Below are 20,797 nucleotides of genomic sequence, written 5' to 3' on the forward strand. Positions count from 1 at the left end.
GGGGTAGGTTGCTTGTTGTTAAAGCAGAAATTAACAACATGGTTTTTGTCTTTATAAATGTGTATGCGCCTAACACAGGGAGAGAAAGAGGGGTTCTATTTGGGAGTCTTAGACAGGAACTCTCACAAGTAGCGCCTGAGGAGACGCTGGTGATCGGAGGTGACTGGAACTGTACAATGGATTTTACAAAAGACAGAAATGGGGAAGAGCCTCATTCAGTGTCAGTGGGAGTGTTAAGGGACATCTTTAATCAGTTTGACCTAGTGGATGTTTGGAGAACTAAACATCCAAACACAAGACAGTATACGTGGGTGAAGGTTTTTGGGGCTAGGGTGAGTGCAGCTCGACTTGATCGTTTTTACATGTCCAGGAATCAGAGCAATAGGCTGCTGGGTGCTACCATTCTCCCAGTAAGGTTTTCGGATCACCACATAACCATGGCTCGGCTGTCTATTTCACCAGGGCCCCGGCAGGCATCTTATTGGAAGTTCAATGTAAAGCTCTTACAAGATGCCACCTTTTGCTCAGGTTTCCAGACTTTTGGGAAAGATGGGGGCAGCGAAGAGAGGAGTATGAGTCTCTGAGTCAATGGTGGGATGTGGGGAAAGTGCAAATTCGGCTTTTCTGTCAACAGTACACAGCTCTCTCATCCTCAGAGGCTAGGAGAGTATTGGGGGAACTAGAGCGGTGTATTAGTGAGATGGAGGTAGAGATGGTGGGGCAAGGCAATGTAGGCCTCCAGGCTAACTTAGCCGAATTACGTAGGGACCTGGGCAGTTTTTTCCAGGTTAAAGCAAAGGGAGCACTTGTAAGAGCTAGGTTCTCCATGCTCAAGGAGATGGATGCTCCCAGCTCCTTCTTCTTTGGTTTGGAAAGACAGAGCAGTGAAGCCAAGGGTATGCATTGTCTACGGCTGTCTGATGGGCGGGTGACCTCTGTGGTGGGGGAGATGCGGGAGCGGACTGTGGAGTTTTATACTGAATTGTATAGGGCAGAAATGTGTGATCCTATGTGTGCTCAGGTCTTGTTCGAAGGACTCCTAAGCTCTCTCGGGCACAGAGGGATGAAATGGACATTCCTCTGTTGTCACATGAACTGGCAGAGGCAGTAACCCAGATGTCCCCGGTCGTGCACCCGGGTCGATGGACTTCCAGTGGAATTTTACAAAAATTCTGGGGAACAATTGGACAGGATTTCTTTTGCGTGTTGCGTGAATGTGTCGGGGTAGGAGAGTTGCCGATGAGCTGCCGTCGGGCGGCTCTGACTCTCCTGCCCAAAAAAGGGGACTTGTGTGAACTTAAGAACTGGAGGCCTGTGGCATTACTCTGTGCGGACTACAAGATTTTTGCCAAGGTCCTCTCTAACAGACTGAAGTCCCATCTGGACTCTATAATACACAAGGACCAGACATATTGTGTACCGGGACGCTCAATCACGGACAACTTGTTCTTGATTAGGGACATGTTGGACTTGTCGAGAGGTTCTAATGTGAACTTTGGACTGGTCTCTTTAGATCAAGAGAAGGCTTTTGATAGAGTGGATCATGAGTATCTGTTTAATGTGATGTCTGTGTTTGGGTTTGGGAAGAGTTTTGTGACCTGTGTGAAGCTGTTGTATGCTGGGGCGTCATGTATGGTTAAGGTGGGAGGGGGCTCAGTAGGCCAGTCTGGGTGAGACGGGGGATTAGACAAGGATGCCCTCTATCTGGGCAGCTGTACACACTAGCCATTGAGCCTTTTTTAGGACTGCTACGCAGGAGACTGCGGGGAGTGTGCTGGACAGGCATGGATGTGGTGACAGGAATAGCAGTCTCAGCATATGCAGATGATGTTTCTGTGATGGTCAGGGATGGGCAAGATATGCAGGAACTAGAGACCAGTCTGAAGGTGTACGAGGGAGCTTCATCAGCTAAGGTAAACTGGGAAAGAGCAAAGCTCTGTTATGTGGGGCATGGGGGATAGGGCTCCTCCTCTGCTTCCAGGGGTTTGCAGTGGGGTTGTGAAGGGCTTAAAGTGTTGGGGGTGTACCTGGGCTCGGAGAGGTGGGTCAGCAAGAACTGGGAGGGGCTGTCACAGGCAGTGGTGTCAAGACTGGCCAGGTGGAGGTGGCTCCTGTCCCAAGTGTCATATAGAGGAGGGTGCTGATAATCAACAACCTGGTGGCATCTTCCTTGTGGCATAAACTGGCTGTCCTCAACCCCCCCCGGTCTGCTTGCAGACCTGCAACGCAAGCTGGTGGACTTCTTTTGGTCGGGACATCACTGGCTGAAGGCAGCAGTTTTGTACATGACCGTCCACGAAGGAGGACAGGGCCTGGTGGAACTGGAGAGCAGGATGGCTGCTTTCCGACTAAAGGCGGTGCAGAGACTGCTGTACCACACTGATGTTGGCTGGAGGGAACCAGCATGCGCTGCTGAGGAGAGCTGGCGGATTAGGGTTGGACCGGCAGCTGTTCCTCATGAAGCTGGAGAGGCTGAGTACAGCAGGTCTCTCAGAGTTTTACTCTGCGGTGCTGAGGGCCTGGCAGCTGCTAAGACCCACACGAGAAGGGGGTGTGGAGCCTGGGCAGTGGGTGTGGGAGGAGCCTATCTTCCACAACCCAGCCATCCCTTTGAGATCGGTTCAGTTGGCCAACCTGCAGAGGCAACTGATGGCAGGGGGTTTACAAAGGCTGGGTGACCTGAGACTGCTGGGAGAGGAGGGTGGAAAACCCCGGAGGTCTTGGCGCAACAAACAGGAATAACGTCTCTTAGGCTGCTGGAGAGATTCCTGGAGGAGGTCCAGGAGGCACTGTCTGAGCCGGTAAGGGGGGTGTTTGAGAGGCCAAAGGGAGAGGGGCCACCAATGTTCCCGCCACTGCAGGTGACGGCAGAGACTGGAGACTGGCAAGGGGGTCTGGAGGACTTGTTAGATTTTAACACTCCGAGCCTGGGGAGTTTGAGGGGTGGGAGGTAAAGCCCTCTACAACCTCTGTGTTAAGGTTAGGAGCATTAGAAGCCTAACAGGAGTGAAGGCACATCAGTGGCAGGGGGTATGTGGGGCGGAGAGTATGGTGGGTTTTAGATGGAGGGCGCTCTACAAACCCCAGTACCAAAGAGGTCAGGGGACCTCCAGTGGAGGGTTCTTCATGGAGCCCTGGCCACTAACAGCTGGTTGGCACGGGTTGATCCGGGAATTGGGCAGGGGTGTCCTTTCTGTCAAATGAAAGAAACTGTAATTCATGTGTTTTCTGTGTGCACCAGGTTAATGCCATTAATGTCTCTGTTGGAATGTCTGTGTGACAGGTTGGGGGTGGTTTTTCTGTTGGGATGTTTATAATGGGATACAGGTATTCGAGTAAGGAGAAAGAAAAATGTGTTTTGTTGAATTTTCTGTTTGCTCAGGCAAAGTTAGCTATTTGGCTAACAAGGAGGAACAGGGTCAAAGGTGGGGGGATAACAGACCCTTTACTACTGTTTAATGGGATGGTCTCTGCGCGCCTTAGGGTTGAGTTTGAGTTCTATAAAATGATCAAATGTGTGGAGATGTTTGAGGAGATATGGTGTGTTGGGGGGGCTGTCTGTATTGCTGGGGAAGATGTTTTGGATATACGGTTGTAGGAGAGGTTTTTTGTGTATGGTGATTTGTACAGGATATATTTTTATTTTTATATTTTAGGAGTGGGGGGGTGAGTTTTAAATGAATTGAGAATGTTTCAATAAAGAAAGACCAAAAGTCAAAAGTCTCTCTGTCCGTCTGTCTGTCTGTCTGTCTCTCTCTCTCTCTCTCTCTCTCTCTGTCCGTCTGTCTGTCTGTCTCTCTCTCTCTCTCTCTCTCTCTGTCCGTCTGTCTGTCTGTCTCTCTCTCTCTCTCTCTCTCTCTCTCTCTCTCTCTCTGTCTGTCTGTCTCTCTCTCTCTCTCTCTCTCTCTCTGTCCGTCTGTCTGTCTCTCTCTCTCTCTCTCTGTGTCCGTCTCTCTCTCTCTCTCTCTCTCTCTCTCTCTCTCTCTCTCCCTCTCTCTCTCTCTCCCTCTCTCTCTCCCTCTCTCTCTCTCTCTCTCTCTCTCTCTCTCTCTCTCTCTCTCTCTCTCTCTTTCAATTCAATTTGCTTTATTGGCATGACGTAACAATGTTCATATTGCCAAAGCTTATTTTGGATATTTACAACATAAAAAAAATATAACAAAATAAAAATGAGAATCAAAATTGCAACGGGACAACAGTAACAACAATAACCAAGTGACAAAATAACCATCCATTGAACAATAACATTAAGCATACAGTAGAGGACATGTGCAGGTTGATTGGTCTGTCCCTCAACTTATGGCAGGCAGCAATGTAGTGCGTTGTCAACGCACAGCTCTCTGCGTGGGAAAATGACACTAATTATTTTATATTTTTTACATTTTTTCATCTCTCTCTCATCACCCCCGCTCTCTCTCTCTCATCACCCCCGCTCTCTCTCTCTCTCTTTCTCGCTCTCTACGATCAGCCCCGCTCTTTCGCTCTCTCTCTCTCATCACCCCCGCTCTCTCTCTCTCTCTTTCTCGCTCTCTACGATCAGCCCCGCTCTTTCTCTCTCTCTCTCTGATCACCCCCGCTCTCTCTCTCATCACCCCCGCTCTCTCTCTCTCTCTCTACGATCACCCCTCCCCCTCACCCTATTGATATCTTTCTCTTCTCTATTTGCATCCCAGATCGCAACCAACTCCCTCCGTATTGTGCTAGTTTTGACCAGGGCCCATAAGCTGCCATGTGGGACTCATCCGGAGTCATCTGCTCCATCTTATTCCTCTGAACTATCACTGTTCACTGTCTGTTAAAAACAAGTGTTCCTGCTATGTGTTGCAGTGTCTTTGACTGTCAGGTGGTATTACAATTGTGGATTGGTTGTATTAGGGTTGTGGATTGGTTGTATTAGGGTTGTGGATTGGTTGTATTAGGGTTGTGGATTGGTTGCATTAGAATTGTGGATGGTTGAATTAGGGTTGTGGATTGGTTGTATTAGGGTTGTGGATTGGTTGTATTAGGGTTGTGGATTGGTTGTATTAGGGTTGTGGATTGGTTGTATTAGGGTTGTGGATTGGTGGTATTAGGGTTGTGGATTGGTTGTATTAGAATTGTGGATGGTTGACTTAGGGTTGTGGATTGGTTGTATTAGAATTGTGGATTGGTTTGTGGAATAATGTAGAGCAGAGAAAAGAAAGAAACCTGTCAGTGTAACGTAATGTAATTATCAGGTAACAAGTAGAATAACTTGTACAGATGCCAGGGTTACCAACACAAATAAAGGGTTCCCAAGACAGGATATGATTCTAGTAGAATACCTGGCTGTAAAGGAAGGGTTCCAAGACAGGATCTGATTCTAGTAGAATACCTGGCTGTAAAGGAATGGTTCCCAAGACAGGATATGATTCTAGTAGAATACCTGGCTGTAAAGACAGGGTTCTCAAGACAGGATATGATTCTAGTAGAATACCTGGCTGTAAAGACAGGGTTCCCAAGACAGGATATGATTCTAGTAGAATACCTGGCTGTAAAGGAAGGGTTCCCAAGACAGGATATGATTCTAGTAGAATACCTGGCTGTAAAGGAATGGTTCCCAAGACAGGATATGATTCTAGTAGAATACCTGGCTGTAAAGACAGGGTTCCCAAGACAGGATATGATTCTAGTAGAATACCTGGCTGTAAAGACAGGGTTCCCAAGACATGTCAACTTATATCCTTTATAGAGCTGTTATGGCTAATCATTAGCATGTCAACTTATATCCTTTATAGAGCTCTTATGGCTAATCATTAGCATGTCAACTTATATCCTTTATAGAGCTCTTATGGCTAATCATGAGCATGTCAACTTATATCCTTTATAGAGCTCTTATGGCTAATCATTAGCATGTCAACTTATATCCTTTATAGAGCTATTATGGCTAATCATTAGCATGTCAACTTATATCCTTTATAGAGCTCTTATGGCTAATCATTAGCATGTTAACTTATATCCTTTATAGAGCTCTTATGGCTAATCATTAGCATGTCAACTTATATCCTTTATAGAGCTCTTATGGCTAATCATTAGCATGTCAACTTATATCCTTTATAGAGCTGTTATGGCTAATCATTAGCATGTCAACTTATATCCTTTATAGAGCTCTTATGGCTAATCATTAGCATGTTAACTTACATCCTTTATAGAGCTGTTATGCCTAATCATTAGCATGTCATTGCTGCCTTGCAGCCCCAAGATATAGAGGCAATGTGCATTTGACTCAAACACATAACCGTGACAGGAATGAGCTCGAGACACAAAGACACACTCAGACACACTCAGACACACACACTCAGAAACACACACTCAGAAACACTCACTCAGACACACTCACTTAGAAACACACATTCAGACACACTCAGACACACTCACTAAGACAGACACACTCAGACATACTTAGACAAACCTCTCTCTCACTCTGTTTCTCTTTCATCTCCTTCTCTCACTGTCTCTCTTTTATAGATCTCTCTCTCTGTCTCACTCTGCCTCTCTTTAAAATCTCTCACCTATTCGCTCTGTCCTCTCTTCTCCTCTTCTCTCTCTTTTCTCATTTCCTCTCCCCTCTCTTCCCCTCTCTTCCCCTCTCCTCTCCTCTCCTCTCCTCTCCTCTCCTCTCCTCTCCTCTCCTCTCCTCTCCTCTCCTCTCCTCTCCTCTCCTCTCCTCTCCTCTCCTCTCCTCTCATGCCTTATCTTACTGCAGGTCTCATACCTGGAACCCTATTCCCTACAGTATATTCCCCATAGGGCTTTGTTCAAATGTACTGTGCTGTGTAGGGACTAGGGTTCAATTTGGGATGCAGTCCAGGTTGACCTGAACACAAGGTCAATGCAGGAGGAACAACCTGCTATTTATTCAGGTGGTCAAGTCTAGCTGATAATCACTTTTTTACTGCAGGGATAAGTGTACATTCCCAAGGGCGTAACAAAGGGCCGGTCAGCGCCATACGAAGGGAGCTATGGTACACTATTAGATGAGTGTCTGATCCCTCAGGGCTAGGACTGTTGTGACTGTCCACCAGAATCTAAATAGGGCAGATCAGGGTTGCAATGAACAGAGGTGGAGGGGGAAGGAAAAAACTAGTGGGGATTACTAACTTACGTCCTGTTGTAAATCAACGGAGAAGATCCAGACCTCCCTCTCCAAATTCACCAAAAGAATGTGATTTTGTCTCAACAGACCTTTGTCCTGCCGAAACGCTAACGCTTTCAAAAGTGAATATTGGTACAATATTTCTAACCTACAACATGGGGAATGGTCAGAGGCGAATGTAATTTTTTTTGGTTATTTTGTGATATCATTGATATCATGTTACAAAGGAAATACTATCGCTTGGAAAGTAGACCCACTATAAATGTAATATGAAAAATTATGAAAGTGGTTTGTTAAGTGAGGGATGTGATTTGAGAAGCTAAGAGATAATTGTTCTACATAAACTTTGCACAGTGACAAGTCACACGCCCGAGTGAGGTCAGAGAACGTGTCAGCCTGAAGGAGCCGCTCTTTTCGAGCAAACTGTATAAAGGAGGAGTTAAGAAATCAACATACCAGATCACAAAAACGTGAAGCTGCTGATGCACATTTAAAGTGGTTTGAACTTTGAATCTCAACACGAAGTAGAGATGATGAACTCCTAGACATTCACTGGTGCGTCTGATTAAAATACCCAAAAAAATGCCACGCTTTTGTTTGAGAAGAGCGATCAACAACAACAAACTTTTCCCGCCATCACAGGTTTGACACATTCACATCTGAAGGTAAAATTATGACTTACACTCTGACATCTTGCTCTTATACTCTTCTACTCCTGAGGGTCCAAGTTGTCACGTTCTGACCTTTATTTCCTTTGTTTTGTCTTTATTTAGTATGGTCAGGGCTTGAGTTGGGGTGGGCAGTCTATGTGTGTTTTTCTATGTTGGGGTTTTGATTTCAGCCTAGTATGGTTCTAAATCAGAGGCGGGTGTCATTAGCTGTCTCTGATTGAGAATCATACTTAGGTAGCCTGGGTTTCACTTTTGAGTGGTGGGTGTTTGTTTCGGTGTCAGTGTTAGTCACCACACGGTACATTCCAGCTCCTCGTATCGGCTGGGCTAGAGTGGGCATCGAGCCAGGTGCCATGAAGCCGGCTCTACGCATCAGGTCACCAGTGCATCTCCTCGAGCCGGCGTACATGGCACCAGCCTTACGCGTGGCTTCCCCGGTTCGCCAGCACAGCCCAGTGAGGGCTTTTCCACCTCGCCGCACTGGCCTGGCTATGGGGAGCATTCAACCAGGTAAGGTTGGGCAGGCTCGGTGCTCAAGAGCTCCAGTGCGCGGTCCGGTCTACCCAGTGCCACCTCCATGCACCAGCCCTCCAGTGGCAGCCCCCCGCACCAGGCTGTCTCTCCGTCTTCTGCCTACAGGTGTTCCCGCCTGTCCAGAGCCGCTAGAGCCTTCCTCCTCTCCTGAGCCGCCAGAGTCGCCCGTCTGTCCTGAGCCGCCAGAGTTGCCCGTCTGTCCTGAGCCGCGAGAGTCTCCCGTCTGTCCTGAGCCGCCAGAGTCTCCCGTCTGTCCTGAGCCGCCAGAGTCTCCCGTCTGTCCTGAGCCGCCAGAGTCTCCCGTCTGTCCTGGACCGCCAGAGCCGCCCGTCTGTCCTGGACCGCCAGTGCCGCCCGTCTGTCCTGGGCCGCCAGAGCCGCCAGTCAGCCAGGAGCCGCCAGAGCCGCCAGTCAGCCAGGAGCCGCCAGCCAACCAGGAGCCACCAGAGCCGTCAGTCAGCCAGGCGATGCCAGAATCGCCCATCACTCTGGAGTGCCGGAGTCTCTCGCCTGTCCGTCGCTGCCGGAGTCTCCCGTCCATTCGGAACCAATTTCTAGGGTCCCCAGTCCGAAGTCGGTGGTGAGGGTCGCCGTATTTAAGAGGCGGACAATGAGGCGGACAAGAACTGTGGTGAAGTGGGGTCCACGTCCTGCGCCAGAGCCGCCACCGAGGACAAACGCCCACCCAGACCCACCCCTATAGGTTCAGGTTTTGCGGCCTGAGTCCACACCTTTGGGAGGGAATAGAAGACAGTGCGGATGTCACGTTCTGACCTTTTATTTCCTTTGTTTTGAGTGGTGGGTGTTTGTTTCCGTGTCAGTGTTTGTCGCCACACGGTTCTGTTTCGGTTTCGTTTCATGTTCACGTTTATTGTTTTGTTTTTCATAGTGTTCAGTTTATATCTTATAATAAACGTTATGGACACTTACAACCCTGCGCATTGCTCTTCCGATCCTTCTCGCTTCTCCTCCTCAGAAGAGGAGGAGGAATGCCGTTACAACAGTGATCAAATGTTTTCTTTTAATAAAATCTATTTTTATAGCCTAACACGAAACATTTTGTAAACCGCTTGTGTTATAAATTTCTTCTCTATCGACTTTTGACGAAGCATTCGACGTAATTACAAACACTAAACAATCGTTTATCTAGTCATGGTTGGTTTTATTGCAATCCTCTGGATGTTTGTAACACAGCCTTGATGGTTCTTTTTGCGGGGCGTATTGACCAAAAGGAACTGATTTGAAGACATCAATGACCTCATTGTGCACGATTAATATTAGCAAAGTTTCGTTGATTGACGGCATTTCTGCCCAATGACCACTGATCTTCTTAAAATCTAGTTTGGTAGATAGCCAATGAGCTGAGGTAAGGTATTTCTGTTGAAACAATGTGGCTATGCAAAATCACTTGATGTTTTTGGAACTAGTGAATCTAATATGCCAATGTAAACTCTGATTCTTTTATATAAATATGAACTTTATCAAACAAAACATGCATGTATTGAACATGAAGTCATGTACATGAAGTCCTACGAGTGTCATCTGATGAAGATAATTTTCTCTATTTCTGCTTTTTTGTGAATGCTATATTTTGCTGGAAATTGGCTGTGCTTATTGTGGTTTGGTGGAGACCTAACATAATCGTTTGAAGTGCTTTCGCTGAAAAGCCTATTTGAAATCGGACACTTTGGTGGGATTAACAACAAGATTAACTTTAAAATGATAGAAGATACATGTATGCTTTAGGAATTGTAATTATGAGATTTCTGTGGTTTGATTTTGGCGCCCTCTATTTTCACTGGTAGTTGTCATATCGGTCCCGTTAGCGGGATTGCAGCCGTAACAAGTTAACTTCTTGCTCCTACCCTCTACTTTTTTGAACATTTTGTTAAAAATCGCGCAACATTTCAGCGCCCTGCTACTCATGCCAGGAATATAGTACGTTCATATGGTTAGAATGTGTGTATAGGAAACCCTCAGACGTTTTTAAAACTGGTTAAATCACGACTGTGGCTATTACATAACGTGCGTTACATCGGAAAGCGCAGGAAAACCTGATCACAGAAAATGGAAATAAATATCCTTGCGCCACTTCCAGCAATTGTTAACAGTGAGCCGAATTAGATAAGACCGAGCATTCAACTCCCACAGCATCCCCATGTAGTCGAGTATCTTGTGAATTTAATCCTCTTTGATTCTTGGTTGAACCGAAAGAGGGGCACGACGTACCTCCGGTCTCCGCCCAGATCATTCCGGAAGAGCTCTCTCCTGAAATTTTTTCCAAGACGACAGCTAATGATATGTACATCGCCTACGGATGAATTTTATCGCTTATTAACGTTTACTAATACCTAAAGTAGCATTACAAACGTATTTCGAAGTGTTTTGTGAAAGTTTATCGTCTACTTTTTGAATTTTAAAAAATGACGTTACGTTGTGAAATCGCTGTTTTTTTCGTTTATCACACAGTCTACATATAACGATATCTTGGCTTTATATGGCCCGATTTAATCGAAATAAAGACCCAATAGTGTTTATGGGACATCTAGGAGTGCCAACAAAGAAGATGGTGAAAGGTAATGACTGTTTTCTATTTTATTGTGCGGTTTGTGTAACGCCGAAATGCTAATTATTTTGTTTACGTCCCCTGCTGTGCTTTTCTGTTGTAGTGTATTGGTGCATGCTATCAGATAATAGCTTCTCATGCTGTCGCCGAAAAGCATTTTAAAAATCTGACTTGTTGCCTGGATTCACAACGAGTGTAGCTTTAATTTGATACCCTGCATGTGTATTTTAATGAACTTTTGAGTTTTAACTAATACTATTAGCATTTAGCGTAGCACATTTGCATTTCCAGAGCTCTAGTTGGGACGCAAGCGTCCCAGGTAGAGGTAAGAGGTTAACAACACTATCAACAAGGCAGGTCCTACTGGCCCTAGTTTTGTCACATCCTGACTACTGTTCAGTTGTTTGGCCAGGTGGCACAAATAAGAACACGGCAGCACGGCTGGCCCTTGGATGTACACATAGAGCTAATATTAAAACCTGTTTGAGCACATTAACTGCTAGCAGGACACCTACGACAACATCCGGTGAAATTGCAGAGCGCGAAATTCAAAATACAAAAAAAATCGTAATATTAAACATTCATGAAAATACAAGTGTCCTGCATCATTTAAAAGCTTAACTTCTTATTAATCCAACCGGGTTGTCAGATTTTTAAAAAAGGCTTTACGGCAAAAGCATACCATGTGATTATCTGAGGACAGAGCCACACATCGAAATACTTTGTCAACCAAATAGGGATTAAATAAATCACTTACCTTTTGAAGATCTTTCATATCAGTTATGTTAATTATTTTATGTTATACACACAGACATTATTTTAACACGTTTAGAAATGTCGGAGTGCTTTCTATCCAATGCTACCAATTATATGCACATCCTTAGCTTCTGGGACTGAGTAACAGGCAGTTTACTTTGGGCACGTCAGTCATCCGAAATTCCAAACAATAACCAGTATGCCAAAGAAGTTAACAATACACTTGTCTCCTAGCTCAAAGTGGAGTTGAGATTGACTTCAACACTACTCATATTTATGAGAGGTGTTGACATGTTGAAAGCACCGAGCTGTCTGTCTAAACTACTGGCACACAGCTCGGACACCCATGCATACCACACAAGACATGCCACCAGGGGTCTCTTCACAGTTCCCAAGTTCAGAACAGAATATGGGAGTCACACGTAGAGCCATGACTACATGGAACTCTATTCCACAGTACTACATAGAGCCATGACTACATGGAACTCTATTCCACAGTACTACATAGAGCCATGACTACATGGAACTCTATTCCACAGTACTACATAGATCCATGACTACATGGAACTCTATTCCACAGTACTACATAGAGCCATGACTACATGGAACTCTATTCCACAGTACTACATAGAGCCATGACTACATGGAACTCTATTCCACAGTACTACATAGAGCCATGACTACATGGAACTCTATTCCACAGTACTACATAGAGCCATGACTACATGGAACTCTATTCCACAGTACTACATAGAGCCATGACTACATGGAACTCTATTCCACAGTACTACATAGAGCCATGACTACATGGAACTCTATTCCACAGTACTACATAGAGCCATGACTACATGGAACTCTATTCCACAGTACTACATAGAGCCATGACTACATGGAACTCTATTCCACAGTACTACATAGAGCCATGACTACATGGAACTCTATTCCACAGTACTACATAGAGCCATGACTACATGGAACTCTATTCCACAGTACTACATAGAGCCATGACTACATGGAACTCTATTCCACAGTACTACATAGAGCCATGACTACATGGAACTCTATTCCACAGTACTACATAGAGCCATGACTACATGGAACTCTATTCCACATCAAGTAACTGACGCAAGCAGGAAAATTAGATTTAAAAAAACGATTAAAAAACACCTTATGGAACAGCAAGGACTGTGAAACAATGAAACCATTGGCACACACACACACACACACACACACACACACACACACACACACACACACACACACACACACACACACACACACACACACACACACACACACACACACACACACAGAGTACATACACATAGATTTTGTACTGTAGATATGTGGTAGTGGTGGAGTAGGGGCCCGAGGGCACACAGTGTGTTGTGAAATCTGTGAATGTATTGTGATGTTTTAAAATTGTATAAACTGCCTTAATTTTACTGGACCCCAGGAGGAGTTCCATGTAGCTAATGGGGATCCATAAGAAATACAAAATACTCTTCCTGGGGTCCAGCAACCCTAAGGCATTAACAGTATATATATTTACAAATATTACATGACTTTACATAACACTTTTCACAACACATTAAAGAAAAAAGTCTTATTTACAATGACGGCCAAACCCTAACCTGGATGATGCTGGACGCCCGCCCTATGGGACTCCCAATCACAGCCGGTTGTGATACAGACTAGAATTGAACCAGGGTCAGTAGTGACTCCTCTAGCACTGAGATGCAGTACCTTAGACGGCTGAACCAGGGTCCGTAGTGACTCCTCTAGCACTGAGATGCAGTACCTTAGACGGCTGAACCAGGGTCTGTAGTGAACCCTCTCACACTGATATCCAGTGCCTTAGACTGCTGAACCAGGGTCTGTAGTGACTCCTCTATCACTGAGATGCAGTGTCTTAGACCGCTGAACCAGGGTCTGTAGTGACTCCTCTATCACTGAGATGCAGTGTCTTAGACCTCTGAACCAGGGTCTGTAGTGATGCCTCTAGCATTGAGATGCAGTACCTTGACGGCTGAACCAGGGTCTGTAGTGACTCCTCTATCACTGAGATGCAGTGTCTTAGACCGCTGAACCAGGGTCTGTAGTGACGCCTCTAGCACTGAGATGCAGTGTCTTAGACCGCTGAACCAGGGTCTGTAGTGACGCCTCTAGCACTGAGATGCAGTGTCTTAGACCTCTGAACCAGGGTCTGTAGTGACGCCTCCTCCAACACTGAGATGCAGTGTCTTAGGGGATACTAATTAATGTGCTGTAGTGTGTTTCATGTGTTTAATGTGGAGACTCCAGGAAGAGTAGCTGCTGCTTCTGGAACAGCTAATGGAGATACTAATTAATGTTCTGTAGTGTGTTTCATGTGTTTTGTGAGGACTCCAGGAAGAGTAGCTGCTGCTTCTGGAACAGCTAATGGAGATACTAATTAATGTTCTGTAGTGTGTTTCATGTGTTTTGTGAGGACTCCAGGAAGAGTAGCTGCTGCTTCTGGAACAGCTACTGGGGATACTAATTAATGTTCTGTAGTGTGTTTCATGTGTTTTGTGAGGACTCCAGGAAGAGTAGCTGCTGCTTCTGGAACAGCTAATGGGGATACTAATTAAGTACCACAAAAATACCAGCATTTAGGACATATTTTGACTAACAACAACCATGTCAGATATTTAACTAAATTATAAAATAGAAGACAACACATCTTATTTGCTAGAGTAACAGTATACAGTCAAAGTATTTGCAGACATTTTTTTTGGTACCCTTCTCCAGATATGTGCCTCGACACAGTCTTGTCTCGGAGCTCTACGGACAACTCCTTCGACCTCATGGCTTGGTTTATGCTCTGACATCCACTGTCAACTGTGGGACCTTATATAGACAGGTGTGTGCCCTTTCCAAATCATGTCCAATCCATTGAATGTACCACAGGTGGACTCCAATCAAGTTGTAGAAACATCTCAGGGATGATCAATGGAACCAGGACGCACCTGAGCTCAATTTTGAGTGTTATATTTCTGGATACTTGCGTAAACGATGATATGTATGTTATTATGTAACTAAGATATTTTATGGGGGTATTGTGTGCAGATTGATCAGGAAACATTTTAATTTAATCAATTCTAGAATAAGACTGTTTACGTAACACAACGTGGGTCTGAATACTTTTCCGAATGCACTGTATTACACTACATGACCAAACATATGTGGACACCTGCTCATTCCCAAAATCATGGGCATTAATATGGAGTTGGTCCCCCCTTTGCTGCTACAACAGCCTCCACTCTCCTGGGAAGGTTTTCCACTAGATGTTGGAACATTGCTGCTATAACAGCCTCCACTCTTCTGGGAAGGCTTTCCACTAGATGTTGGAACATTGCTGCTATAACAGCCTCCACTCTTCTGGGAAGGCTTTCCACTAGATGTTGGAACATTGCTGCTCTAACAGCCTCCTCTCTTCTGGGAAGGCTTTCCAGTAGATGTTGGAACATTGCTGCTCTAACAGCCTCCTCTCTTCTGGGAAGGCTTTCCACTAGATGTTGGAACATTGCTGCTATAACAGCCTCCACTCTTCTGGGAAGGCTTTCCACTAGATGTTGGAACATTGCTGCTATAACATCCTCCACTCTTCTGGGAAGGCTTTACACTAGATGTTGGAACATTGCTGCGGGGACTTGCTTCCATTCAGCCACAAGAGCATTAGTGAGGTCGGGCACTGAAGTTGGGCGATTAGTCCTGGCTCGCAGTCGGCCTTCCAATTCATCCCAAAAGGTGTTCGATGCGGTTGAGGTCAGGGCTCTGTACAGGCCAGTCAAGTTCTTCCACACCCGTCTCGACAAAACGTTTCTGTACGGACCTCTATCTTAATAATATCTTCAGATGAATGCACTAATGTAAGTCACACTGGATAAGAGCATATGCTAAATGACAAAAATGTCAAATGTAGACTATACAGTATATAGTCTGTGTGTTATTATTGGTATGTTTAGAAAAACAGATTGTTGTCATAAAATAATTGATCTCAAATATACCAACATACTTTATATATATATATATATATATATATATATATATATATATATATATATATATACACAAACCTAAATTATATTACCGGAAATAAAATCAAATAATTAGATACATAGACTGTGTATGTTGAATTAGTCTAGGTAATATTATTGGTTGGTTTGTTTATAAAAGAATCAGACAGCAAATGATGAAGAAAGTACTTTTTTGCCGTGGCTTCCAAATTTTTTTAGATATTGACTTGATTTTCTGTCCTGAATATGAACATGGTCGTGAAATTGGCATTTTGTCTGTTTTAGTCTATTTGCTATATTAGTGGTTTTATATAAAACATTAAATGATGTCCTTGATCACCAGAACGCAGACAGACAGAGTGAACGAGCCACTTTCAGTCCAAAATTTTTTTTACTTGTGTAAAAGTATGGCTGACAAACTGAACAGATCTCAGAACAGGTCTCAGAACAGATCTTTAGATAGAACAGGTATCTGAACAGGTCTCAGAACAGGTCTCAGAACAGGTCTTAGAACAGGTCTCAGAACAGGTCTCAGAACAGGTCTCAGAACAGGTCTCAGAACAGGTCTCAGACCCACAACCAATCTCAATGGCTGGTTGTGCTGGATAATCAATCGAGTAGGAAAGTAAAGAGAAAATTGCATTTGATGAGAGGGAAACGTGGCGTGGTAATTGCCAAGGCTACTGTTTGAGAGAGACTGTTGGCTAATGCAATTGAATTACTGTCAGAATCAAGGGCCGTGACCCAAATTACACCCTATTCCCTATACAGTACACTGTGGGCACTGGTCTAATGTACTGCACTACGTAGGGAGTAGGGTGTCATTTGGGGTGGAGCCACCGATCCCTACACTAACTCCCCTCACCCCTTTAGCCTCGGGGATAGGGCGCAATTACTGAGGAGTGGAAGGGCAAACCAAATGGAAAACAGCGAGTAGTTTCCCCTCGCTGTCACTTTGGGCTCGCTACCCATTTATTTAAATCTGCCTGAGATAAAAGAGAGAGAGATAAATACTGGGCAGCTGCAGAGAATGAAAGAAAGAATGAAAGAGAGAGAGAGAGAGAGAAATGGAGAGAGAGAGAAATGGAGAGAGAGGGGGAGAAATGGAGAGAGAGGGGGAGAGAGAGAAATGGAGAGAGAGGGTGGAGAGAGAGAAATGGAGAGAGAGAGAGAGAGAGAGAGAGAGAGAAGAAATGGAGAGAGAGAGAGAGAAATGGAGAGAGAGGGGGAGAAATGGAGAGAGAGGGGGAGAGAAATGGAGAGAGAGAGAAACGGAGAGAGAGGGGGAGAGAGAAATGGAGAGAGAGGGGGAGAGAGAAATGGAGAGAGAGAGAGAAATGGAGAGAGAGAGAGAAATGGAGAGAGAGAGAAATGGAGAGAGAGAGAGAAATGGAGAGAGAGGGGGGAGAGAGAAATGGAGAGAGAGAAATGGAGAGAGAGAGAAATGGAGAGAGAGGGGGGGGGATCGTGCGAGAGAGAGAGAGTTTGAGAAGGAGAGAAAACGGGAGTGGTGGAATGACTGTTAATCTATGTAAAGTCCCGCTTTAAATCAGTGATCCTGATTAGTATCAGGACTCTAACTACAATATATCAGACATACCCCCTCCTACCTTCCTCCTCCTCCTCCTCCTCCTCCTCCTCCACCGCCTCCCTTTCTTCTCCTCCTCTCCCATGCATCCCGTTCCATTTCAACAATACAATCGTCAGTTTTCTCATCCCGGCCTTATGATGGCAGGGACAGAGTCGGTGTGAAACCATGTGAGATTGACCCAGATTATCAAATAGGTGAACACAACCAAACTGAAACATTCACCATGAGAGAACTAGTTCATCGCACATGCAGGTACACACACACACACACACACACACACACCGCTAGTTCATCAAACACATTTTTATTACAAACACAGTATATCTACAGATGTAACAATCACAGTATATCTACAGATGTAATAATCTCTGGGGTATTTATTCAGAACCAAACGTCTTCTGATCTCCATACGTCTTCTGATCTCCATACGTCTTCTGATCTCCATACGTCTTCTGATCTCCATACGTCTTCTGATCTCCATACTGGACGTCTTCTGATCTCCATACGTCTTCTGATCTCCATACGTCTTCTGATCTCCATACAGGACGCCTTCTGATCTACATACGTCTTCTGATCTCCATACGTCTTCTGATCTACATACGTCTTCTGATCTCCATACGTCTTCTGATCTACATACGTCTTCTGATCTCCATACGTCTTCTGATCTCCATACGTCTTCTGATCTCCATACTGGACGTCTTCTGATCTACATACGTCTTCTGATCTCCATACGTCTTCTGATCTACATACGTCTTTTGATCTCCATACGTCTTCTGATCTCCATACTGGACGTCTTCTGATCTCCATACTGGACGTCTTCTGATCTCCATACGTCTTCTGATCTCCATACTGGACGTCTTCTGATCTCCATACTGGACGTCTTCTGATCTCCATACAGGACGTCTTCTGATCTACATACGTCTTCTGATCTCCATACTGGACGTCTTCTGATCTCCATACTGGACGTCTTCTGATCTCCATACTGGACGTCTTCTGATCTCCATACTGGACGTCTTCTGATCTCCATACTGGACGTCTTCTGATCTCCATACTGGACGTCTTCTGGTCTCCATACTGGACGTCTTCTGATCTCCATACTGGACGTCTGCTGATCTCCATACGTCTTCTGATCTCCATACGTCTTCTGATCTCCATACGTCTTCTGATCTCCATACGTCTTCTGATCTCCATACTGGACGTCTTCTGATCTCCATACGTCTTCTGATCTACATACGTCTTCTGATCTCCATACTGGACGTCTTCTGATCTCCATACTGGACGTCTGCTGATCTCCATACGTCTTCTGATCTCCATACGTCTTCTGATCTCCATACGTCTTCTGATCTCCATACTGGACGTCTTCTGATCTCCATACGTCTTCTGATCTCCATACTGGACGTCTTCTGATCTCCATACGTCTTCTGATCTCCATACGTCTTCTGATCTCCATACGTCTTCTGATCTCCATACTGGACGTCTTCTGATCTCCATACTGGACGTCTTCTGATCTCCATACTGGACGTCTTCTGATCTCCATACTGGACGTCTTCTGATCTCCATACTGGACGTCTTTTGATATCCATACTGGACGTCTTCTGATCTCCATACTGGACGTCTTCTGATCTCCATACTGGACGTCTTCTGATCTACATACTGGACGTCTTCTGATCTCCATACGTCTTCTGATCTACATACGTCTTCTGATCTCCATACAGGACGTCTTCTGATCTCCATACGTCTTCTGATCTCCATACTGGACGTCTTCTGATCTCCATACGTCTTCTGATCTCCATACTGGACGTCTTCTGATCTCCATACTGGACGTCTTCTGATCTCCATACTGGACGTCTTCTGATCTCCATACTGGACGTCTTCTGATCTCCATACAGGACGTCTTCTGATCTCCATACTGGACGTCTTCTGATCTCCATACGTCTTCTGATCTCCATACTGGACGTCTTCTGATCTCCATACGTCTTCTGATCTCCATACTGGACGTCTTCTGATCTCCATACGTCTTCTGATCTCCATACTGGACGTCTTCTGATCTTCTTCTTTCTTCTCAACAATAATGATCAGTCAAGGACTCAGGAATATAAGAAGAATTAATTTCCCTTTCCAACCTCCAACAAAAAATTGCATGAGGTCTATCCAAAATGAAACCCTATTCCCTATATAGTGCACTGTTTTAGACCAAAGCCCTATGGCACCCTATTCCCGATATAGTGCACTACTTTAGACCAGAGCTCTTTTGCCCCTGGTCAATCATAGAGCACATTTAAAGGGAACAGGGAGCCATTTGGGAAGCAGACATAGTGTGACCTTTGCTGATAAGATATTGATAAATCTGGAAGGATAACGCTGCTGTCACTCGTCCTGTGAAAATATGGTGACGGGATGACGGCCTGTGCAGAGAACTTATTCAGATAAGAGATAAGGTTTTATTAACCTTTAATCTTCAGCGTGTCTCACACTTTAATGGAAAAACTTTACAGAGAGAGAGAGAGAAGGCAGGAGAGGATGTGAGAGTTGGAGAGAGAGAAGAGGGGAAAGAAAGAAACAGGAGAGCAGGAAAGAGAGATAATCTAGTCTGGTTTTACGAGGGCGGCGATAGCGGTGGCACAGGATTGGGTTTAACACCCGCAACGGGACCAGGGACACAATGGCAGTTGGCTGTTCCCACTCCGTGCTGCTCGTTAGAGAAGAGAGATGATGTGAACGGTTATTGATTCCTCTCTCCCCAGGCTCTGGAGGGAATTCTCTCTGCTCTGGTCCTCAACCCTGGGAGAACCCTGCTGTTACTCCACACTGACAAGAGAGAGTAAGAGAGAGAGAGAGAGAGAGAGAGAGAGAGAGAGAGAGAGAGAGAGAGAGAGAGAGAGAGAGAGAGAGAGAGAGAGAAGAGAGAGAGAGAGAGAGAGAGAGAGAGAGAGAGAGAGAGAGAGAGAGAGAGAGAGAGAGAGAGAGACAGAAATATTTTGTTATTTATTTTTATAATGTAGCATTGTTTTATGTGAGTTGTTAATTTATGTTTCTCTGTTGGTTATTTTAAAAGAGTGTGGAATCAGTTGTTTGGGTTGGTAATAGCTATAGAGTATTTACCTAGCAACCACCTTGCTGTTTTTGTGATTGATGGAATGTGAGTTAAATAACACTGTGAGTAAGCTATGCTGCAAGCCGAACCCAGCAAGCCATGGATTCCCTTTAATGGAAAGTCAAAGAACAACTTGGAGATTGCAAATTAAAGCAATGAATAGCTGAAAGATATCCAGGAAAACATGACTAAAATACTCTCAATGCTCTTAGGAAACAATGCAAGTATTTTGTTTTATTCAAAGATTACTTGTTAGATATTACTGCACGGTCGGAACTAGAAGCACAAGCATTTCACTACACTCGCACTAACATCTGCTAATCATGTGTATGTGACCAATAAGATTTGATTTGTTTGTTTTTTTAAAGTAGATTTGCTTGAAAGGAAAGTTGATTATATCGTATCAGATATGAATATACAGTAAGTGAGAA

This window comes from Oncorhynchus nerka, linkage group LG7 (assembly GCF_034236695.1).
Source record: "Oncorhynchus nerka isolate Pitt River linkage group LG7, Oner_Uvic_2.0, whole genome shotgun sequence".
Lineage (NCBI taxonomy): Eukaryota > Metazoa > Chordata > Actinopteri > Salmoniformes > Salmonidae > Oncorhynchus > Oncorhynchus nerka.